This window comes from Balearica regulorum, chromosome 8, assembly GCF_011004875.1.
Source record: "Balearica regulorum gibbericeps isolate bBalReg1 chromosome 8, bBalReg1.pri, whole genome shotgun sequence".
Lineage (NCBI taxonomy): Eukaryota > Metazoa > Chordata > Aves > Gruiformes > Gruidae > Balearica > Balearica regulorum.
In genome coordinates, this window is record NC_046191.1 from 22,980,544 (window position 1) to 23,006,625 (window position 26,082).

General features: G+C 36.0%; 1 long non-coding RNA gene across 1 annotated transcript in view; it reads right to left on the bottom strand.

Moving 5' to 3' along the window:
• Positions 1–25,504, bottom strand: part of LOC142602682 (uncharacterized) — a 35,786-nt gene extending 10,282 nt beyond the window's left edge. The window contains exon 1 of the long non-coding RNA XR_012836445.1: positions 25,406–25,504. This is a non-coding gene — a long non-coding RNA (uncharacterized LOC142602682). The remainder of the gene's footprint in view (positions 1–25,405) is intronic.
• Positions 25,505–26,082: the final 578 nt, after the last annotated feature.

Sequence of the window (26,082 nt, forward strand, 5' to 3'; positions counted from 1 at the left end):
GGATCTGTACATTTAAAAACACTTCACAGTCAAATCTAATGGCTCCAGTTTGCAAACGATAGTAGTGACAATTTTGTGCTGTATTAGATCCTGCCTTTGCAAGTCCTTGCAGACCAGTCCTCATACTATCGCTGTTACCCTTTGATAGGGCCTCCTCCAGCAGAGAAAGGTATTTGATAACTCCAGCATAACTATCGTAAGTGAATTACACAACAGTAGTTAATTCTGTTTTGTAAACAAGAGGAAAATAGCATAATCAAGAATAAGATACTTATTTAGTAATAAATTACTAAGTATTTAGCTGCTCATTCCTGTATTTCACAGTACGTACCTTGCATAAAATAGCACCTAAAGACAAATAATGAGCTCACAGGACATTGAAGATCTGAGCTGCAGAGTATTGAATGAAGAGTAAACAGGGGCCTTTGTTCTGCTGTGCTTTCAGCAAGGAGATAAAAATGTATCTGTTTCCCAGCATTCACTGGAAGAGAAAACCCCTCCATATGCTAACCTGTTCCACAAGGGAGCTGCATTTAACTGCCCAAAGTGCTCCAAGCTGCCTCTGCTCCTCTGACTTGTCTTTTCCCGAGTCCTGAATTCTTACAGTAGGTTCACAAGAAAAAGCCTTTAAAACTGATGCCTCAGTTATCCCTATATCCAATAACAAGCATGCTTCCAAAACCCCAAGATTTAAAAAGAAGCATCACTGTTCTCTTATAGCTATCCCAAATAAAACCTGTTAACGCTAAACTCTTACCTCTGCCCAGAAGGTTATTTGTTACAACACTGAGGCTGCTGTGACAGAAGTGACTGACATTTCCATTACAACATATTTTTGCTAAGCTACACGACACCAAAGTCACTGCTTAGAACATTAACCCAAAAGCCAGGAGAACTCAACAAACAGGTCAGGTGCATTGTCACAAGTCAGGCAACAAGAAAGGGCAAAGCCTGGGCTTGCAAGGAAACAAGACAAGGAGGGCAGGGACAGGAGCTCACCCCTCTGAATTCCCAGCTCATTCATCTTCCAGCTCTTGTTTGAAAAAGCAGCCCCTGAGAATCGGAAGAAAGGAAGAACTGCGGATAGCATCTTCGAAGGCTAGGCTCTTTGCAGCAAGAGTCATAGACAAGAGGGTAGAAATCAGAGCTGAGTAGGCGAACGCTGCTGGATTATAACACATAGATGCAACCCAAAAAGTGATGGATACAATAACTTTTCAGAAAATTCCAATACATGCAGTTGTTTTCATCAAACTTACCTTGCAGCTATTGCATCTTAAATATGGTGGCACTAACAACCTGAGAGTGAAAATGATTACCAGCCCACTGAAACTAACTTCATTGATTTTCCCTGTCTAAACAAAGTGCAATGCAAAAAAGGTAATCAAACAACCAACCTTAACTGTGAAAACAAAATTGGATTTTTAAAATACTGTCATTTTTATTAATCTGAGGTGACATTACTTAGCTGAAGATTGCCCTTTCATTTACAATAAATGTTTTTTTTTCAAGTTAACATTCCCTATTTGATGGAACAAAGAGTTATTTGAAAAAAAAAAAAAGAAAAATCTGCTGTATTTCAGACAAAAGCTATTTTTTACCATGAAGTCATAAAATGCCGTGAAAGGAGTTTACAATGGGAGCATTGACATCCCCTTAAGAGCAGCAGCACCAGCTAAGGCAAATGTAATAGGGAAAAAATTTCAAAAGATAAGAATCAAAGTGTTTTATCAAGGTTGTTCATCCTATTACAATCTCCACTTCTACAAACCTTTTAATGTAGAAAGTCACCTGCTGGACAGAAAGCTGTTGGTATAAATCTGTATATAAAAGCATTTTTCAATTACAGTCTGTGCCTGAAAGGCCAACAGGATTTCTTCTGTGGAATTTCTTTTTAATAAATTTTGTCCTAAATGATGGTTCTGAAGTTGGTTGAGCTTATTAATTTTTTTTGTCCTCTCTAACATTCAAAATTGTTTGGTCAAGTCATATTCTGTTCTCAAAAATATAGTCAAAATAAAACCACTGAAATGTCATATCTTAGCATAGGTTTACACTGCTGAGGCTCAAATCAGAATCTGATTCTTGAGTCCCTGAGTGTTGCTGTTGGCTTGAACTTGGAGATACTGAAAATAAGCTAAATACAGCCAAGAGTACTTATATTTGAGCAGAAACACATTTTCAAATGTGCAAAAGTTTTCAAGAAGAAACATTTTAATGCACTGTCAAATTGATACAATAATTTTGATAATTCAAAATTATCTGAATAAATTACAAATGTAACTATTGTCTCCCTCCAATTCCCTTCGAGTTTGCTGATACGTAGCATACTCTCACAAGAGTTAATGGTGTCAGGAAGATCCCCTGGACTGTTTTTTATGGAGATGTGGGTGTATTAATTAAAAAACAGATTAAAACATTGCATGTTTCATGACATTGAGTTATAGAACAGCTACTGAAATATTTCTGCAAAGAATTTCACTTTTCTTATTTGTAAAACAGAAGCAAAGTATTCTCGCCGATACCATTAAGAAACACCACATAAATAGCATCATCTGTTTATGCATTTGGCTAGAGTCAGTTTCTCAGCGTGAGACAATGGTATTTAGAGAAATCTGTGTATACAATAAAATGATCTCTTCACTCAGCTGTCCTGACAGATACATTCTGTGATTTAACCGGCCATGTCTTCCATGATAATGAGGCAAGTTTTCCAAATACAGTAGCTGCAAGATTTTAGAAACAGCTGAGACTGAGAAGGCCCAAGGAAGTGCAAAATACATTTGAAAGAAATAACTAGGCTTTCTAGCCATTGCTAGGTATGCATGACAGGAAACGGAGGGGCCAAACATTTGTGCTTAACACAAATCCTTCAAAGTTAAATCTATGCAGGAGTGAAGACTGTAAAGCTTCTCTAGCAAAATATTAAAGTTTTACTGAAAGCTCTTCACCCCTACGATTTGGTTATGAAAAGGGGGGTTCTTTTACCCATATAAATCAACAGTTTATAAATTCAGAAGCCTATAAAAGCACTGGTTCTTCACTTATGTCAATATACACCTGAGCCAATGGGAACAGCCTGCAAGGGACTTAAAGAGGGAAAAAAATTTGTTTGGATGATGAGACAATTTTTAGTCAAGGATATTAATCTCAAACTCCCCAATGCTAAGTTGAGCATTTTTCTATTAAAATAATTGCTAAAAAGTGCAGTTTCAGTATTCTATGCAAGGAAATAATTGATAATTTTTTTTTTTCATTTTGCCAGGCAGAAAATTGAAATAATATATAAATTTCAAGCAGAATTATCCCAGCTTGAAATATTGCAGTTGGAATATTGGAAAATACTCTTTTTGAGTCAATATAACATTTTGCTTAAGCTATCAATACAGCCAGTGTGTTCCACGGGAGCTGTCCAAAATATGCATCACCAGCTTGTTCGCGGGCTCAGCTGATACCCATTGGTACTTACGTCATGTGTACGATGCCAAAGAGTGCTGTGACTTCGTGAGAGGCCAGCACATGCTTCCCAGATATTTAAGGGTTCTTTTCATGCTCTGGTTCTCATGGTTGCTTTTTAATCTGGTTTAAATCTTTGAGCATAGAGCAACAAGGAGTCCTGTGGGACTTGGCAAGAAGCATGTCTGGATGTTATCGCATCAAGTGGCAGGTGACTGGCAGAAATTCCAGGATGTGAGTGTACAGTTACAGGCAGAGTGCCCAAACCATTGCAAATCCAAAGCAAAGATCAAATTTTCCAAAACTCTACCTCTGCATACCATTATCTATTTTAAAAACACCCCATCCTCCAAGGAACTTGTATTCCCTTCCCAGTGTCCTCTAAAGCTTTCCCCAACATGGAATATTCCATGTAACATCTGATCCCTTCCAAGCGCACAGTAATACATAATAAAGGTGGCTTTAATTAAGATTTCCCCTTTGCAATGAACTAGCCAGGGACCAGCTGCACCACTCTTCGCTTTCCAGGCTTTTTGCTATGAGAAGGACATGCCAGCCATGTCAAATTTAGGCCAAAGTAGAAAGAAGAGGCTTTAGGGAACTGGGCTGCATCCTGTATATGTTTGAAATATGTTTTTCCCTCATTCTGTACCAAAAAACTTTGTAGAATTTGCTGACTATATATTTTGTCACAAGAGCTATTTCAAAATTCCAGTGAATTTATTCTCTCCGTTTTTGTTACCTTATTTCTTTCTTAACCCATTTTGCTCCATCTTCACTCCTTTTGAGAAGAAAAGGAATCATGTAAACTGACAGACCTAACATACATCCACAAACTTCTATCATTTACCATAAAGCAAAAGAACATTTATTATGGATGACAAAAACAAAGAACAAAAAATGACCACCTTAAAATAATTAATTGGTCCTGAAATTAATAAGCACAGAGTGAAATAGGCTAGCAGCATGTGCATCACAAAATCATTTCAATCACTTCATAGGAAAGGAAAAAACATGGGTGCACATAAGGGTACCCATTTCAGCTCCTGATCAAGGACCGATCTGCAACTGGGTAACAAAATGCTGCAAGAAGTACAAGACCCCAAACAGGAAAAGAGGAGCTCCGTGCTATTCTTTCTTTGGTTTTAATTTCAATAAACAAAGTTCTTAGTCCAAAGTTAGTTGTTCAAGATGACAGCTGATTACAACTATATTACCAGAAGCAAATTTTCCAAACAAAAGCAACAGCAACAACAGCCCAGTCTCTAAATTTGCACCTGCACTTTTGTCCTTACAATCACTCATGACTGCCAAAAATACTGACAGTGTGCAGCAAAGCTCATATGCATGAACATACTGAGAAAAAGCACATGGACCATCGTTGAGTTCTTTTCAAGCACAGCACATTTTAGCATGGATGTCTTGCAGGTGCACTTCACAAGATTAAAGTGTAAACATATGCAAGCATTTAATATCACACTTCATAGAGAAACTGTTTATAGTGATAAAATTAATCCTGCAAATGTATGAAGATCACAAGAACAGACATACTTTGTTTGAACAAAGGTCCACAGTTGAGAAATACTATAAGAAACTAGGAAAATACAGAATGGGGTATCCTTCCAGCAGGATAGTGTATCTGAAAGCAGAGGCAGGAATTATATCTGAAGATTGCATGTTCTTTAAAATACACAAAATGAGGCCTATTCATTACAGCATGATGTAATCAAATCCCATTTTAGCCTATTCACATTTCAGATCCGCATCATATCCTCTGACAGAGAAGTCCACAATTTAATAACATAATTATGAAACAAGTATTTCCTTTTATTGGTTCTGAAACTTCTGCACGATTATTTTATTCAGTACACCTTCATCCTTTTGTTATAAGAACTAATAAAAAATGCCACATCTTCTGTCAACTAACATTTGATTATTCTGTCAACAGAACATTGATCATTCTGTCAACTAACATTAAATGCCACTAATTCTGTCAACTATTAGACCTTTACCACAATCCTAGTCCTCTCTTTTCAAGTAGAGGGTATAGAGTCATCTAATTGGTCCTCAGCAAGAAACTCTTCCATGCCTCTATTGTTCTTGGGTTTTGTAGCTCTTCTTGTTCCTTTGGGGACTTTTAACAGTCTTGTCTGTAATATTCAATGTAACAATGCAACCTAGATTTCAAGAAGATTGCACTAATCCTTTTCTTTTTCTTATTTTTCCCTGGATGTTTTGTAAAACTGTATTTTTCTCTTCAACTAGTGTTGAGGTGACAGTTTTATTGAACTAATCACAATAATGCTAAAGTCTCCCTCCTGAATAGTAACTACTAAGTCAAAATACATACTTGAATACATGCATTCCTTTGCATTTACCAAAACTGAATTTCATCCATCATTCAGCCTCATAAAAATCGTGTTTTACCTCTTTAGAATCAGCTTTACTTCTGAGTATTCAAAAATATTTAATCAATCAGTATCCTGTATTTCATCACTAATCACCCCTTTCCAAGGTTATTTAAGAGTATGCTGAATAGAATTGATATCTGAGCAGCCAGATTGAAAATCCTTGCTTCAAGATTAAGGTTCCCAAATATTGGTGCACCCTGACAGTGAAGGTACAAAGCTTGATTTGGGGTGTTTTGACTTGGACTACAAGTCTTTCACTTTATGAAAATTTTATCCCACATGGGATTGTAAATGTTAGAGCTAGTGAAACAAGGGAAAAGTTTTCAAAAAAAGTCACTTGAGTGGAATCAATTTTAATTTGGACTTTTTCTGATATATTAATCATTGCGTGATTTTTTACACAGAATCTTTACAAATATTGGGTTTTGGGTTATTAGTAGATTTTCTTGGTTTGTTTTCTAGAACAACAACATTTTTTTCCTGAAGAAGTTAACCTAGAAGTACACAAGTTTCCTAGAAAATGTTATATAATCTAGTGATAGCAACCACAAACAATGACCTACAGGGACAACTCTACAGCTCAAATCACAAATTTCAAATATCCAAAGGATCCACCGAGTAGACACCATAGACTCTTTGCCCCTATGCTTGCAAAAGCAGTTAAAATGTTTTAAAGTTAACCATAAGATATATAACTGTTCTTCAAATAAAAGGTATGGGTTGTTGAAAATATTATTTATATCCATAATTAATCCGGCCAGCTTCAAACAAGACTCAGTTACTTGTGTGCTTTACCGACATGTGTAACACGCTGGCAGAGAATTTCTTCAAATACAGAATAGTATCTATTATACTAGTTTGAGACAGATAAATGAAAAAAAAAAAAAAAAAAAGATGTGGGAAAGAAGACAGCTGCAATTCCAGAAATAGTTTTCAAAGTGAAATCCTTCTGGCCAGTCTCTGTGCACTGTAACAGACTATAATAACAGGCAGTCACCTCACAAATATTAAGCTTGACATTATATGTTCCTTTTCAGAAACAACTGGGGATAATCATACCCTGCTCTCAAGAATATGAAACTTGCTGATGATGCAGGTAACAATCAGAAGTGGATGTTTCTAAGCCTGTGCCCACTTAGGAATCCTATCTTGACAGCAAGTCCTACCAAGAATAAATGTACTTTATTGTTAATAGTAATTAATTCTCATCTTATGCTCCTTATATTGTCTCTACAGTAGTTACGTGGGCTTGCTCAATACCCTAATTCTTCCTCACTCACAGTCATTTAAAATAAGCTTTTTGAAACTCGTGAGCTTGCTGAGCTGAGTTCTTTTTCTCTTTTACTAATGTGTGTGCTTGCCTGGCATTTCTATTCAAGCTCCTACAGCTCTGCCTAAGAGTTAAAAACTCTGATAAAATTGAAATATGTTAATATAAAAATGAAAAATGGGATTTGTCTTACCATATTAAGAAGATTAAGCAATGGCTAGATAGTCCTGGACCATCTAGGGTTTAACTTCTACTTGTCAAAGCTGCTCCCTCATCTCTATAAAGACACTAGATTACAGCCCTTTTCCAAGGTCAGGGTACTCTGTCTTTGCAAGAGGAAAAACATGAAAGAGATTTATTAGGCAGCAATATACATCTATGCATTTTATCTTTCTGCAGTCTAAACACCTAGGAGATGCTTGAAGCAGAGTTTAGGAGGAATTCAAATGAATTATAAATGATGATAAAGTCTAACTTGATTCAAAACTGATGGGGTTGCATCATTGAACATTGTCAGTAACGTGGGATGCCATTTTTTAAACAGTACATGTTTTTGTTTGAACATGTGTTATACACCATCTATTAGCAAGATATCAGTATATGCCAGACTACCTTTCAATTGGAAGATCATCATAAGCATATTTTATATTACAATGAGCTTTTAAAAGCGAAATCAGTTTATAGGAAGTAGGTGAAGTGTGAACAACCATCTCTACAATTCTCACGGCCCACACAGATGCAGACATACTGCGTGCATGAGTGTATATATGTAAGTGCACGTACATATCTCTGCATATATCATCTCTCCATAGATAATACTGAAGTAAAAGGAATCTTTTTTCAGACAGTACTTTGCACGCAAGTAACGGACCAACAACTATATAAATATATATACATATATCTCAATAGTGTATAGCCCTGTTAAAGCACTGACAATATACTAAACTAGGGAGCTTCTCAGATATAGATCACTTTAAAGTACATCTACAGAAATTCACAGCAATAATATAACAACGTTGTCAATTTTGTCATTCACATTTTTTCTCCTATGGCACCCTGAAGGCAAGGTCAATGTTACGATGCCCATGCTGCTTTATGCCACACATCACCCTTCATGTGACTGGAGCTTGCGGAAACCATGACTTAAATGTTAGTATTGACCAATCCATTCTGGTCTATTTATTAAGAGAGAACTAATCTTTTTAAGCAAAGAATCTAAACAACTTTACAGATAAAGAATACAGGCAGAAAAATCTGTTCCTCAATCTTTGAGATTTTGTTACAAAAATAAAATATCCAGTTTTAAGACAAATTTTGTAGGCACACTTCCCACAATGAAGAACTTTGGTTTCTCTTGGTGTCTGTTTTCTTCTTTCCTTGCAAGCACTCAAAGCTAGATTTGGAAAAAAAAGGGGAGAAAGCGCCAAACCCACTCAGCAGATGACATAAAAATGTCGCCATGAATAAAATGAATCGAATGTGTAAGATTGTTTTCAGATGATCCCAGGCAGCCTGTGTTTATTACAAAAGTGTCCCACTTAAACAATTGAAAGTTAAGCTGTAATTTAACACAAACTCGATATTCTAAAAAGCAACCTAGAGAGCAGATTTTGATACCAAAAGTTGCATTCTCCCTCCCAATTTGCCACTGCTCGGCTCTGGTGGGCACTGGCACCCCTCCAGCCCTGTGCTTGCAGGTCCCTGCACCCCAGCACTGCAGGAACAGGTTGCAAGTGTTCTTCGTTCCTGTCTAACGTTCCAAGTGCAAGTTCGTAAGTCAGAGTCCCTGGACCTTATTTTTTCCAGATCTTGGTTTATTTATAACATGTATCCCTCTAGAGGTTCTCAAAAATCTGCTGAGGATTTTTATGCAATAAAAGCAGTAAAGCAAAAAAAAAAACCCAAACCTTTCCCTAATCCTCAATCGTGAAAATTCTTTCCTAATTGTATTTGAAACACTAACCTTAATGACTTATTCAGGCATGTACCTGTAAGCAAATGTATAGATCAAGGAACCCAGAGTTCAGGACTTGTACCGATATTCTTCTGGCAGTACTGATGCAGCTAGAACAAAAACTCTACTTGTCCATTAAATTTGGTTCTAATAGAAGTGGAACTATTCAAATAGGCTGCAGAAAATTGGAAGAAGCTTGGGAAAATGAGATTTCTCTGATGAATGTCACAATACAGTGCTGTACATATTGGAGGACAGAGTTTAAAGTGCTTTCCATCTATGTTATTTCTTGCTCCTTCAGTTTTGCCTATCATCCTTTCTTGAGATCTGTGTTTGCCCCAGCTCAGGATATCTTCATAATATGTCATTTTGGATCACGTACTTATCATACCGTAAAGATCTTTGGAATCAAATTCCCACAAAAAAATGTCATCCAAACCCTTTTGTACTGTTTAGGTTGACACAGGCTATTTAAATGGTAATAGCTGCAAATGCTCGCATATGGTATTTCTCCCGAACATGCTATCACTCCCTTTCTCTGAAACCATCACCGGTGGTTATCTCAAGCTGAAGGTTAAACAAGAATTCTAAAAGTCTTTAAATTAGATTAATATGGTCAAAGCTTGATGGTTTAATAAACATCAGCATACCTGCAAAACAGGACTTGAAATCTCTAAATAAAGCCAGGCGCACACTGTTTTCTATTTAGGTATCTTAAATGCTATTAGTTTCAACTTCAGGTGTAGCACTGCAAAAATGAATAAGGTCTTGATAAATCTGACAAAGACAAGTAAAAGTTATGGATTCAGTTAGACCTGAAAGGAATTTTGCTGAAATTAATCGCACCAAACCAACCTAAAACATTTTATATAATTTAGCCATTAAAAACAGATTTTGGAACAAAATAGTAACATTAAAAATAGACAAAACTGAAAGCTCTTTGGTTTATCCAGTATAAGAAGGAAAAATTATCTCATTAATTTCTATATTTATCTAGATTTATTTGCAAACACCTCTGGTATATTCATATATCCACTAAAAAATAAAAACGGTTGAGAGGAAAGCCATGCAGTAAACCTTTCACTGAACTCCCCTCATGTTTACATCTCAGTTGAATGAGAACACCTCTAAAGACAGCAGAATCATTGATAAATTATAACCCACCACGCTGGAAAATTGATTAACCCACAGTGACTCAGAGAAAAAACTTCATCTACTGAAGAACTGCTACTTGCCCCAGTTACGCATTTTAGTGATTCCAACCCATACGGACCGCAAGGCCAGCTGTATTTAGTTTCCATAATTCACATATCTTGAATGTATTTTTACAGGCCCCACATACGCAGGCTCATTAAGACAGAGACACGTACACAAACGGCCATCTCAGGAACATAGAGCCAAAAAGCAAAGACATTATCAAAAGTGAACAGTCAGCCAGAGGTCTTACCTCAACCTCTTGAAAACCATCAGCCTGTGGCTGTGCAAACACTGTATCTGCCAAGGCACAGTGCTTATCTCCTCCTGCACGTAGCTTGCATAGCCTCAAACTTTTTCCTGGTTTGTGGTCAACACCTGGTTTTGCCTGGCAATGATTTACTGGTTGATATTGATGCAGCTGGCACACCGGATGACAGAATTTGTTATGAAAGATATTATGAGTCTTTAAGCACCACTGCGTACGTAGCACCTGAAATAACCTCACTTATAAACATTTTTGGTGCTTGCTGTAATCTGTGTCACATAGCAACAACTCCTCCATTAAAAAAAAAAAAAGGCAGAAAGGTTTTGAGTAGATTGACCAACGTAGATCAAAAATCACATCAGCTTTTACAGATTTTCTGCAAAGTCTACCTGGGCAAACCAGCATAACTCTACTGATTGACAGAGTTGTCCTGATTTGTATCAGCTGAGAGGCTGATCGCATCTATTGATGTTTTAATTCATTGTCAAATATGATTAAGTAGTTTATAACAATTGTGGCAAACAATATTTCTATTATATAGACAACTTATATAAAATATACACACACACACACACAATCATGAACATTCAATGGCATTTGAGTTCCTATGTCAGAGTTACAGATTGTTTTGAAGAAAGCATACGATGAACTAAAATTTAGTATTTGGGATTATCAGTAGCTAAAGCAAATTTCTAATGGACTGGAGTACACAACTAAAAAAATTAGAAGAAGAAAATAAAGCGTCAAAACTATAGTTCTCTTTATACCATCACTGAGGTTCTAACACTTGCTGATATACATACACACAGAAATACCTCCTCTTCCTCTTTATCATTCCATCCAAGAACAGCAGTAATTCCAAAATCTTCTGCAAATGACAGTGGAGACTCCTATAAGCTCAACATTTTTGCCTTTCTTTCCAACTATCAGTCTGGTTGCAGACCCTCAGAAGTAGCCTGTACTGTTCACAACACTTTCCTCTGGTACCGGTGTACAGCCTCCAAGTTGTTAAGCCTCCAAGAGCATTGTTTCACACCTTAAAATTTGACAAACAGCACACAGGATCTTAATCTGTTTCTTATAGGGTATAAGGACAACGCACATAGAGTTGGTTGAAACCTTTAACATGACAAACGAGATCAAAACAAGTTTTGCTGCTATGCTGCAAAATGAAAATGCACAGGTATATTTTCTTTGACTGCATGCCCTTTTCACCATAGGGTGTAAATACAATCTCCAGTAAAATGTTTTAACTTTTGCTATCCCTTAGGTTTTTTTCTGACAGTTCACTAAAGTCCATCCACCTTTCTTCTTCACCAGATACTGTGCATGAAATGAAGGGTTTTTTTCTTGTGCTTCTTGTTTAGTTATGTGATAATCACCTTTCGTGCTGGTCAGTTTTCCAAAGTCTTCTACTCAAGCTTTGCGCACTGCACACCTCGTCATTAATTATGACCTGTCCAAGCTGTGGGGTTTGGGTGTTTTTTTCCAAACTTATTTTTATTTTTGCATTTGACAAAGCTGAGGATCTCTGAAAAAGTACTACAGGCCACATACTTGACATACGGCTATTCTGCTCCAGCATCTTCCAGTTGAACCATTGCAGAACAAAAGTCTGCATCAGTCATTTAGAGTAATTCAGTTTTCTCTCTCTTAATGGACTTAATCTGCTATTCCGGATGGACAGTACCATTTAACTCCTCACTAGTTGATTGCTGGTGCAGAATAACAATCTGCAGAGCATGTACCTCAGGAAATCTGACATTAGAAATTTATTATTTTTGTGCAAAAACATAGATGTTAAGACGCCAGCACTGTGGAATCATCCTAGCTGTCTTGAGCTTGTCAGGTTGTTCCAATATTCTCTGATGACCAGTAAGTCAACATACAGTGTTAATGATAGGGTGATATTTGGATAAATGAACGTGTAAAATGCATGAAATCTAAGGTAATTCTTTAAGGCTTAAAAAGTTCTTTCCTACAGGACTTGTATGGAGAAATTGATATGTTTAGGTAACTCTTGAAATTAAAATACTGGAAGGAAAAAATAAACATCCAAATATAGGTACGCCATTCAAAGTTTTAAGTAGAGGCAGTAGTATATGCAGTAAAACATTTGTCTTGCCAAAAACCCATGTCATGAGGCAGGCTTCTATTTAAAAAAAATAAATTACACATTAACACATGCATTCTTTTCCTAGTTCCATACTAATGTGACAATATTTCTGATGTCATTCATGCCAGTAGAATATATAAATGTAACATGATAAGCTTTAAAATTGATGACTTAAAATTCCAAATCCATTTTATACTTTTGAGCCAAATAACCTTGGAAGAAGAGTATGCTTGCTGGGTGAATTTTGATGACTTCTTCCAATTTTAATACAATTGCATTACAATTACCATATTTGCAAAACAAAGAACACAAACCAGAAAAGCATAAAAAGAAATGGTTGATGACATTTGCATTTGCACAGTACATTCAATGTAACTTTGATTTTTTTTTTCTACTCAGCATCACAAATGTGTTTTGAAACCTCAATGCAGTAAGTATTATGCGTTCGTTTGAGGAGTTCCATTTGCATCTAATTTGCCTTCAATGGCTGAATAGGATATTCATTTTGGAGGCTTATAATAATTTCTTATGAAATAATACTGTGATCCAAATATAAGAAATCTCCATATTTTTACAACATTTTTCACTCAACACTATCCTGTTTTTATTGTATGTTTGAAAGTGGAAATTCTTAGCACAAAGTAATTTCTTTTAAAAAAACCAACATGCTTTACTGTTCTGAATTTCCCTTGAAACTGTTTTTAATGTAGAAGATTATAGTAATTTTTTCATTAGCAGAGATCAATACATCTTACTAATATTGGATGCTAGATCATTTTTAGTGCTGGGGGTCTTCAAAGTTATCTAGCTGTCTGAGGCTCATCAAGTACTGACAAAGCTTCACCTGAAGCTTGGTGATTAGAAGCATAACTCTAAGAAACATTGATATCCTATGACAGCCTTCACTATGGTACAGATGTCAGGTCCTAAAGGGAAGAAACTTCTTTTATTCATGGTATAACATCACTGATTTGATCAGTGAGTCAATAATGTGTCCTTAACTGGAGGATTTGACCATTTTAACAGGCAAGACAGGATGATAATGGAAGAAATTAATTTTACTAGACTTTAAATAAGATGGAAGAGAAACTGATATACACAAATGGAAGGTTATTCCAAGAATTAATGCGGCTATAAAGCTTTTTATGAGAAGACTAAGACCTTATTTCTCTACAGAGGAGAATTCTGCTCAAACTCGAGTTCTGTATGAACAGACCATCATCTCTGGCCAAAGCCTCAGAATTCAAGATTACAGAAACAACTGGGCAACCATACTGACAAAAGAGATCCTAATTTCCAACACTAAATTGATTTTTTTTTTTTTTAAATTAGCTTTCCTACCACAATGGAAATGATACAAGGCAGGAAATAGGAGCAATAGGGACAAACTCAGGTTAGACGAAACATATTTTTATTGCGACCAAGCTGAAAAGGTTTAAGCTTTCCAGATATCAGGGAAATGAATAATAGGAAAATAAAACAAGTACTTAGCTAGATTAGATTTACCAGAACTAGGGGGAAATTAAAGCTAGGGATTAAAGGGATTACAGAGGCAGAACAAGAGAAAACGAAGAAGGGAGACAACACAATGGAGCACATGTCACGACTTTACACACAAGCAGAGAAGAATATGGTCAAAATGGCAGTGGAAGTAAAATTACCCTACTGAAGTCAGAGAATAAAGTGAGGGCAGAGGTATGGTTGAAAAGATCCTTACTCATGTCTCACAAGCGTCCCCTTCCAACAAGGGGAGGGGAAATTCTCAAATTCAAATACTGCTGAGCCTCTTATTCCAAACACAGTCATTACAATACATAAATAACACATGAATAACTGAGATTGTCCATCCAGTTTAAACGATGGTCAAGCATCTCCTTCAATTTCTGCAAGTCCTTCAAAGACCTTTACTAAAGTATGCATTTAATGGACTACCATGGGATGCACTTCTCTTAGGAGATTGTATTGCAAGGTCCACCCACATATATAGTAGTGAATTAATTAGGGACTTTCTTTTGGGAGATTGATTCTTCAGGAACATTTGCAGCTTTAACATATGTAACTAAATTCCTCAGTTTTGTGGATGCTCTGTCATCATGCCAACTGCAGCAGTGCTAGTTCCTAATGACAGAAAAAGAAACAGAGATAGTATTCATGCTGGTTACTTTTTAAAATATTGGCCACTGGGAGTCATGTTCAGTTAAGAGATCTGTGGTCTCACAAATTTCAACAGTTAAGAGAGAAAAATTAGTGCATGGCATTTAGGCTTCAAAGGAGGCTGGCTAACAGCTGGCTAAATTCAATGGATTATTTAATTCAGTTTTTAGGGTCAGAAATAGATAAAAGTTCAGTGTACTCAGAAAACACTCAAACGTAGTAGGCACTACTTTTGATAGCAAACTCATCAGTATTGGTGATCTGGATAAGGATTCATTAAAAGAAAATTCTAAATCACTGGCCATCTGTTAGCAATGAGTAAGGAATACATATAGAAGCAATTTCTGACGGGTCTACAATAAAATTTATAACCATACAGTATCATTTGACTTAAACCTCTTTACATATCAAGAATTGATTCCAACCACTTTGAATCCTTTTTTTTTTTTTTTAAACAAGAAAGAATTTATTATTTCTTAAATACCGCTTGGAGGATGTGGGAAGGAAATCCTACATAATTTTAAGAGACTGGCTTTAAGAGTGGGAATGACTGCATTCATAAAGTTGTTCTGATCCTATACCTGACTTCAGTGATGCTCCTTTGTAAGTTCAGAGATCCACCCACGCTGCCATACGCCCATTCAGTTGTAAGACTGCTGGCTTATGTAATTTCCTAATTCAAGGACTAAAGAACATTGGCAGTTTTTATTCCCTAGTGCAGGTTTTTTTCCCTGATTAAAATTCAATTCCTATGAAAAATAAAATCTTATACTAACAGAATGTACAAAAAAATAAATGAAAATTGAAACCACCAGTTCTAGGAGCTTCCTTTCTTCTTTTCAGTAACTCTTTAGACATCATTTCCTCACCATGGAAATGGTGTAGGGCAGCAATGCACAAGACTGCTCTAGACAGAATATGTAGTCTCTTCACAGCTGAGTAGAATAACACACAAAACCGGTGAGTATTCTGAAAAATCCATCTGCATCTCTGTGCATTCGGCACTCTCAAAAAAAAAAAAAAAATTGTCCACTCTCTATCGTAAGTTGGGCTTAAGCAAGACTGCTTCAAAATCCAAAGTCAGGTCTTAACCACAGTAAGGTCATTCAGACATCGCTTTTTCTAACTGTAGCCTTGCCGCACATGATTGATTACAAACAGTCCGTGCAGTTGCTCACTGCGGAGACAACTGGTCCACAAATTTCCAGGCACTTAACATTGCTCGAGTGGCAGCTGCACAAACTCATGCCTAGCCATCTACTCAGCCTCCCACCCACCCAGAAGGTGAATTCCCCATCGCAATGGTGGACTATGCCAATGAACTACGTACAACCTTGAACTGACCTGTGTGCTCGTAATCAGGTCTTGTAATTAACTCAACTCGTGGAAGATCAGCAAAAAATATATACTGTTATGGTGTACAAAGGCAGCATAATTATCCCATCAATAGCACCACCGCGACTGCCACAGCAGGATTTGCCAAACAAGCTTCGGGAGAAGAGCTGCAACTGAAACCAGAATTCCTAATGCAGTCTAGGGCTTCCGTCTAGGTCAAATATGTGCACACCGAATAGGAAACGGCCCTTACAGCATCACTCCACACAGGGATCTCACTCTGCTTTCCAAGACAAAAAATACCTGAAAAATCTCATTAGCAATATCATATAACCCCTAAAGTAGACAATAAAAACAGATATTCTGTTTGACATAATCCATTTTCTACATTAGAAAAGGTCATTACTGACGTAGTGATATCCTTGTTCAGAAGTGATCTTAACGTGTTTGTCCTACATAACAGCAACAATAACCCAGACAGTGCGTACAATGACAAGAGAATTCATATTAACATTTTAGTTTTCTTTCACTAACAACATTATTTAAATAAAATAATTATGAACAACTAACAGACTAAAATAAATGGAATAACCATACCATAAAAAAAGCAAGTATTATTGATCACTGGTCAAAGCTGGTTACTAGGAATGGCTACTTTATCTAAAGCCTTACTTAAACACTCACTCTTACAGAGTACAGTATAATTTCAACTCCTGTGGTGCATTCATAAAGATATGCAAGAATAACCATGAGATTACTGGGTTGAATGGGTTAAGTCCATTGAGTCATAAACTCATAACTGCCATCCCATTTGCTAGTTCTTTGGGCTGGGTTTTTGTTGGTTTATTTGAATGTGAAAATTTCCAGTACTGTATCCTTTAGGGAGGAAGACGTGCTTAAAATAGATTAACATAGTAATTTAACTTTCATAACCTCATTTATCACTTTATTATATCAACCTTGCATCAATGTTTCTCCACGGAACTTAGCAGCACTACATGTACATAAATGAAACAAAATCACTACATGTACATAAACGAAACAAAATCATTTGATTTCACTGGAGTTACCACAGCTTATAAGAATGGGGAGAAAACTACCAGAAGCCTAGTCAATCTGATGGGGTGAGTTATACTGTTACAAAAAATGTTATAACAAATAGAACAAGGATTCAGTTTCTAGGAATATTTGAGAAAGCAAGGAAGGTGATGATAAAGAATATTTTGGAAAACTACTCATTTGTGAATTAAGTATCACTTCTAACCATTATTTTGTGATCATCTTAGGCTGGTAGAAATGTTTTTCTTTTCTGTTAACTAAAGATCCCTTCTCACCATGTGACTATTTTTTTTTTTTTTTTAAATGACTTCACATAAGAATCAAGTTTCAACATATATTTAAGATCTGATCAGTAACTGTCTTCTGTGATTTTTTTTTCCCCGATCAAATTTTAAAACAAGACAGTCTCTCTTTTCTACCTTAATCATCAGGTTATTACAGTAAAACCCAGTACATTTATTCTTTTCTGCTGCCCATTATACAATTTCCTTTAACAAAGATTTTGGCATATTCTGGAAAATCTGAAGCATGACTACATTTGTAGTCTAAAGAAAATCAAGTAGGCAATGCATATCATTGAACTCATGCATTGCTTGAAGACTCCCATCAGCCCCTAGAAGTCCTATTTTATCATTACAGCTACTTTTCCAAATACATCTGGATTTTTGAGCATTTGATATAGTATACAGCACCTTCATTTATCGCCTGAAAAAGCAGCATTTTCCTATCCAGCATGTTCTGGGAACAGACACAAATCTATTTGTTCTCTCTGAATGAAAACTACATTGTAGAAACTCTCCTATTGCTGCTTTACACTTGAAGATTTTTTACAACAATAGGACAGCTCAGCTTTTTGAAAAATAAATTAGCCTCTGCAGATGTTGATATTAAACAACTGCTCATGCTAGTAAGTCAAAGGTTCAAAGTTAGATGTATAGTAGTAAATTACATTAATTGATCTATATACCAAAGGTGGTCAGATGTCCTTTAGTCTAGTCTAAGAAACAGCACCGAGAGCATCACTAACCTGAAAAAGGCCTCTGATTCACTCAGGGTAAGTACAAGATTTCAGTCAAAACGGCAACTTAAAGACTGAATAGGAAAAAGTTAAAAATGTTAAACTAAAGTTAACATAGAGCATCTTGAGCCTCCTCAGTTAGTATGTGCAAAGCTAGGACACGTTCTCCATCGAGGAGTTGCCCTAACTACAGACAACAGCAGCAAGCAGTAGTGCAAACTGTAAAACCTTACTATGGACTGGCTGAGCTTATACAGCCTGTGATTTCCCCTACTGCCAATGAGACTGCACAAAGTCACAGCCTAGAGTCGCTTTGCCTTTGCTGCCCTAGGAGTTGCGCTGATACAGAGAGCTGACATCCCAAACCAGCCGGATGCCAACAACTTGGGTCACAATATAAACACTAAAAATCGCAGGCAACAGCTTTTGTCCAAAAATGTTCAGAGAGATTTTTAAATCTTTAGACACAAAATGAAGGTGAACTTTCCATTACAGTAAACTTTTGCTAAAATATGGCCACTTCTTTTGGCACAAGATAAGGAGTTACTTCTGAAAAATCTGTCTTTACTGGCAGGTGGGAATAAAGTTCAGTGGGAAGGCATGACTTTCGGAAGAAAAGGAATTTAGAAGCTTCCTGTCTTTTTCACTGAAAAAGCCGTCAATATCCATCACCATCTGGCATGGCAGAAATTCACATTTCCTCAAACCGTAATGAGTGTACCGTAATCATGTGAAGTAAATAATTTTGAAACCGGAGTGGCATAAGGCCATTCTGATAGGGAACATTTAATGGCTTTTATAGGGAAAGCAACTATTGCCTTGATATAACAACTGATACAACTGCAACAAATTCCATTTCACAACTACAAAAGGTTTCCAACTAAGATCAAGGATTAGTCAGCAGCACGTTTACATCAATCAAAAATAACCACATTCATGGATATAGCCACAAGTGTTATTTACGTACAAACTGCGTAAATACTAAAGCCTGTGCAGTGCTGACAACTGTGTGTCTTTTTTATATATATATAAAAATAAATAACATGTATAAGGTAGGAAAGAGCAAAATTAACTGCTACTACTGATCTGGGTTTTACACATTTGTTTATCTTGAAACAAAAAACAGGAGAGAATTTGAGGTAGGAGTTTTAACACCAGGTTTATCCTTCCTTGACACTAAGGGCAAAGAGGTGCGAATGGAACAAGAAAAAGACTAGTTTTTAATTTCTGCAAAAGTTCTGGGAAAGGGATGGAAGCGCTGAGCTATTATTTCTATAGTTTCCAGCTTCTGTTGGCCAAGAGCAAAAGCACTAAGAAACAGGCGCAGTCCTGCAGTGCAGAAAATGTGGCTGTTTGGAAGGAAGTTACCGCTCTTCACCAGAACTCGTCTGGAATCATAAGACATCACTTTCACAGTATTAAGCCTGCAGGACCTACAAATACATGGGAGGAACTATATTGGATATACCTTCTAAAATGGATTTAAATAAATATTTATCTGGCATATTCTCACCTGCTGTAAGTGGATTCAACTCTTTCTTTTGGCCATATATGATAGCTGTAAACCATTTGGGGAAAATAGGAAATTTGACTGCATGTCTGGAAGAGTATAAATCTGTTATAACATCACTCAGAGGAAAAGTTATCTTGGGTCTGAAGTGTTTCCCATGAGCCAGCACTCAAAGTTTTCCCTTTGAGTGAGCAACAGTATTTTCTATAGCTGTACGAAATACAATCATATATAGTTACATACAAAAAGAGAACTATATGTAAGAATTTCCCCATCGACACTGGGATATTCAAATTCTTTAAAATTACACCTAATTTAAAACGTAAATAGGATCTAAATAATCTTTACCTTAGTTTTATGATAGCAAAGGAAAATACCTTAAGAAAGATCTAGGACATTTCATTTTGCTTCTGAGAAATTTTGCAGCCATATATTTAGACAATCTTTACTTTTATCATCCAAAATGCACATCTGCAATATTGATAGAACCCAGTATATTTAAATCAGTCTGTGTAGTGGTTAGGACAGGATAGAAGTTTCAGATATGTAAGTCAAATATTGATACAAATTGGTTTTCCAAGATTATCTTTTGGGAGGCAGCAGATGTATAATGCCCCTGAAAATGAAATGGACTATGACAGGTATGCTAAATTCTGCTTAGATAGGCTTCAGTGGGAACTGGCCCTTCTTCATAATTTAAATTACCACTCTGTCACATTTTAATGCAAGAGACAGTATCTCCGCTCACAGGATTTTCCCAGTTTTTAACTGTAGAAGACAAGTAGGTCCCAGTTTTTTGCTTTTATGATCAACTGTAAGATTTCCCTGATTTTAACGACAGAAAAAAATTAATAAAAAAACAGAAGAAAATATACATATATTTCTGCTATAAAAAGGGGGGGGGGGAATTATTAATCTTGTATATTTTAACAGAGCAGAAAATAGCTAAGAATGAGGTCAGCATTACATAGTTTAGAGTGCATTCGTCTACACATTTTGCGTTTTATGCGCGTTTATTGTTACATGTTTTTTGGGAACGCATTCTTTAGTCTTACTAGTGATTCTTTTAGTGGCAAATACTGCCTTATGCTATTGTAGGCTAATCTGGGCTAATTTTCTGTGGACTGTCTCCTAGGCCTAACCAGAGCATCATCTTTCTCATCTACAATCACAGGGCTGTATACAGCTACTTTCTTCTGTGCTCACAATGGAAACATTAAACCAAAAGGAGATTAGTGGGTGTCTCAAATACATATTTTCTTTAATAAATGTTCTTCAAGTCACGCAGATTTTTGGATTATACAGCAATATTTTAGCTGAGATTTCTGGGTCTTTTTTAGGGAACATAAATTACTACAAAATTAATTTCTAGTAACTGCAAAAAGTAATTAAAAAATCTTCAGTGTTAAAGAAGAAATTTTAAATCAATTTTTTGTCTGATATTTGTAACAAATACCTAATGGCAGTGAAATATCTCCAGTGGGTTGAGAAGCCTCTAGTATCCAAATAATCTTTAGAAAATGATGACAGTAGAGTTGATAAGATTAACTGCAATACTTAAGTGGCCATTTATGAGCTCTAAACTAATGAATTTTGAACAGGTAAAAATGTATTATCACTCAAGTAATTTGTAATAGCTGCTATGGTTACTAGCTGAACCATATGACTTTTTAGCTTTGCCATGCTTTATTATTTTTATAGGATCACCCAAAATGTTCCTCTAGTGCAAGACTGTCTCCTGATTTAATTTTCTCACCTACCTCCTCTACCGCGGTAATTGCAAATGGCACCAAGATAGAATGCGCTGCATCTTTGCTCTCGACATCAAACATCACACAGATCTTTACAACAGAAAATGAAGAACGGTTTGTACAACTGAAGAGATCTGGGTAGCCAGACTTGAAATGATCCGATTAACTTCGTAAATTAAAATACAAAGGCCATTAACCTCTATTCCTGTGAAAATTGTGGTCACCAGTGGGACATCCTTTTCTGTTTTGTTCAAAAATATAACCTCTGATGAAATTAAGGGTTTTAAGGAGCACAACAATGCTGGTTCTTTCGGTTTGGAAGGACTTCTCATCGGTTATCAAAATGGCTCATCTCATTACTGAGCAAATTATTTTGCAAGTACACAAAATGCTGCAAAACAGATATTTAGTTTTTTTGTGAAAGTTTTCTTTAACTGTCTTTTTCCTTTCCTTTAACTCTGAATATGTTTTTCAGAGAAATATAAAGATGTAGACACCATAACAGTTAAGCCATTGCAATTTTGTCACAAGCAAAATTTTCCCTTCAGGTTCAAGTCTGAACATTTCAGAGGCTCCGAACATGATGTGATCAGCCAAGTGAGAAAGGGACATCTTAAGGGCATACAAAATTGACAGCTGCTTAGACACAATTAAGTGCCTATATCTTTTGGATGAATGGTTAGTGCAACCACCATAAAATTTTCTAGATCCGATTCACAGCCATTAATAAAATATTATGAACAATGCTTGCCACAGTCTATTAAATTTAGCATAGCAGTTGCTTTGGATATTTACAGTGTATTGTGTGAGATATTCTATTGTCCCAAATTCAAATGTCCACCTGGATTCAAACCTTAATGGACTTTATGTGAAACGCCAAACTTTTAGCACCAAATGATGACAGAGTTAAAAAAATATCCTTGAAGAACAAAATACTTTTTCACCAGTTTAAAGACCAAAAGTCTAGAAATGTATGACCTAGATTTTTACAGCAACTGGTCATTTATGACTCTTTAGTACCTGGGTGCTTGATTCTAGGTAGCCTGATTTTTAGAAACTACAGTATGTGTAACTATTTGCAATGCAAACTCCTTTACAATGTGGTAAATTCATTATCCCAGAATAAGGGCAACCCATTCCACTAATGTTTTTTCTAAAATCCTGGTGGTGAACCCTTTCATTCAATCAGGAACACAAATGGAAAAAAACAACTCTGGGAAGAGTGAATGCAAAAATCAAACCTACTTAGAGATGTGATTATTTACTTTAAAATCTGCAGTCACACGTAAGGCAAAAGAAAACAAAACTAGTAGCTAAGAATTGTTGTGTTATTTTGATCAGCTCACTTAGCATATATTAAAAAATAGAAATGCCATCACTTCCAACAGACAGTAACAGCTTGTCTTGTCCCTGATTGTAGTTGTTGGGCTGGTTGATCAGACATCAATTTCATAAGTGATCCTCTGCTCAGGGTTTGCCAACAAAAATAATCCAAATATAAAATCTAAAGGCTGGTTGCCCAGCCAATACTCTATTTCCCACCCCTACTATATATAAACTGCACTTTAAATTTCATCTTTAACAATGATCACTTAATTAAGTAATATACAGGTGTTTTAAGTCATTCTGCTTTTCTTGAATTTGATGAAAAGGGGTGTAACAGTTGACAAGCACTTGAAGTTAAAAGAGAACATATCTTTGATGTCAAGAGCGTCTACAGGATTCTCAAGTAAGAGTAATATGAAAATGGGCTCACTACCACTCAATCTATTCCCAGCAGTTACCTGCTGGCCTAAGTGCCTCTGTACCATTATAAAAATCTGTCAAGCATTCAAAAGCAATTACACACAGGATGTCAAACGCTGTCGTGCCAGCTGCCCTTTCAGTCCACAGCGGCTCTCACTGCCCATTTCCAGTTAAAAACACATTGAGCTACACTGTTGTTTTTCTCAGCTGTGATTCACTGCAGGATGCTAATCTGACTTCTATGTACCTTAATACCTTCATATAAGGAAATGAATATTTATACATAACAATGGTATTCTAAAAATTTGCATAAGTACAAGTATAATGAAGAATTAAAAGCTATTTCAAGACATATTAACATCAAGCTACAATTTTAAGGGAAAACCATTAAGTACTAAGTTGTTCATGTGTGTTGCCTTTTTCTGTGATTCTACATGATATTAAAACAGGAAGGGAGGTTTTCGAATATTTCTCCTGCTCTCTCTTCTACATGGCACATGGACTTTCATGCATTTGTTTCCAATGCACGCAGTAGGAATGCATCATACGATTACTTAAACATGTGAATCCAAAAAGAACGGGTGCGTTTGGCTGCACAGGCAGCCTCCCTGATCTTAGGGTGAGTCACATATTACTCCCAGTGCTAAAACCTGTTTCAATATCCAGAAATTTAGAGGAACAAGATGCTCAGCTAGATATTGATAATAACTATATTTGATGTGAATTTAATGAATAATTTGAATAACATTGAACTAAACAACAAAATATCCCACTACTAAACCTTACCTTCTTGCTTTGTGATAACTAATTTTTGTTTTACTATTATATGTTGAGATAATATTTTTTTTTTCTCTTTTCCATATGAATTTTGGCATTATCTTTACTGGAGGAAGTTCTATTTGTGCCACAGTGATTTAAGTCTTTCCAAGAAGCAAGTTCTTGTACCAGGCAAAGCTTTTAAATGTTTGCAAAATTCATAGAAGGTGGTGCTACAGCCTTCCGTTGAAATCAAAACTGTAATGGAAACATTTTGTTTTCCTACAATGTTTTTTAGTAGAGAAGTTTCAGAAATCTTTTGAAACTTTTGAAGAGAGAGAGACAAATCAAGGCTTCTGAATTGAGAGCATCTGTTCTGACACAATTCTATTGCAAGAAAATATTCAAAGTGCTTTATTTTCAGTCCAGTGTGAAAAAAATCAAATCAAAGCTGTTGTGTGGAAGAACAGGAAAAAAGCTTAAAGAAGTTTGCTGATAGTGTCAGGGACACTTTTCAATAAAAGCTCCAGAGGAATTAAATATGAGGTTTTTGTCAAAAACATTTGTATACACACTTATTGTCCAACTCTGCCTTCCCTGGGGACAACGGCAAAACACCCATTTTTAAAACACGGTGTTAAGGGAGTGAATAGCAAAGCACATCTATTACAACGGTACACCTAGTGACAACTGTATCCTTCTATTATTTATCAAGTTCACACTTGCTTTGCAAAACCTCTATAAAATAACTCTTAAAATATTTTAAAAGACCCCAGTCTTCCCACATAGCTGCTTTTACTGCTCCTGCTAAAGTTCAGTCTCTTGCCAGAAGCCATACGTAGCTGTGAAATAGAGGTTAAGCACAGCGAAGAACCAATGTTGGGATTTTAGAAGAGTGTGGCTCCACATGTGCTAACGAGCAGTATGATGATACTCCATCTCTGATATACACACATTATTACAACTAAGGAAAACTATAAATATATTTTACTCTTGTTTCAAAACAGACAGAAAGAGTGCTAATTGATTTTATCATTATTTTTTGTCTGCACATGGAATAATTGTGTCTTGCTGAATATACATAACTGAGTAACACTGAAAGATGAGGGCGCTCCTCCAAAAGATTAGTGATTTTTCACACATATCCATTTCAAACAAATGCTAAAACTTAATGTCAATAATTAAATAAGTTTGAAAGTATGCTCTCTAGAATAGCATAATCAATGTTATGAAATATTAATACTTGTAATTTCAAACAAAAAAGAAAAATAAATTTCCACTTTATCTGTACATTTATTTACTTGTTTCAGCCTTCTCAAAATTGTTTTAATCCTCCCATGAGCTGACTATAAATGGGATCCTTCCTATAAAGCCCTCCGAAATCTATTTAACAAATAACAACTTTACCTGTCTCCATTACGCCTTCGAGCATGATCTCTCCAAAGCAAAGGCTGTCTTTCTACAGAGAATCCAAGACTTCATGCTTCACAATGAAGTTCTGAAGTGCTAAAAAAAATCAGGGAATTGTTCATTAAATATACTATCACTATTAATAATAAGAGTAATAACAACAACAGCAGATGAGTCATATAAATATATTTTAACAAATTAAACAGTGTAATTCACTTTCTATCCAAAACATTTGGACACTGCTGTAAGACATCGATTGTCTCTAAAATGAACATATATCATGGTTTCCAAGGTTACAGAAGGCTGCAGTCCGGAATAGGTTTTATGTTCATTTAAAAATACTGAAAATTTTCCACTATTGATTCAGAACAATGGTACTAACATAATGATAGCCTAATGCATAGATGTGTCCATGAAGTATATATTGAATAATTTGTAAAGGACAAAGAAGGATGAAGGGTCTTGTTGGACATCATCCTCAGATTGTAAACAGACACTGGCCTGAATAAATTACTTGATGCAGTACTGTTGATGTGACCATCCATTAGGAACTTGACAGTGGAAAGCTGTTAATCTATCCGAAAAAAAAAATATTTTGATAGCTTTGGGACGTTTCTTCATTCTTGGAAGCCACTCCGGAAGAGTGTACTGTAGGACCAAATATTAGCAATAAA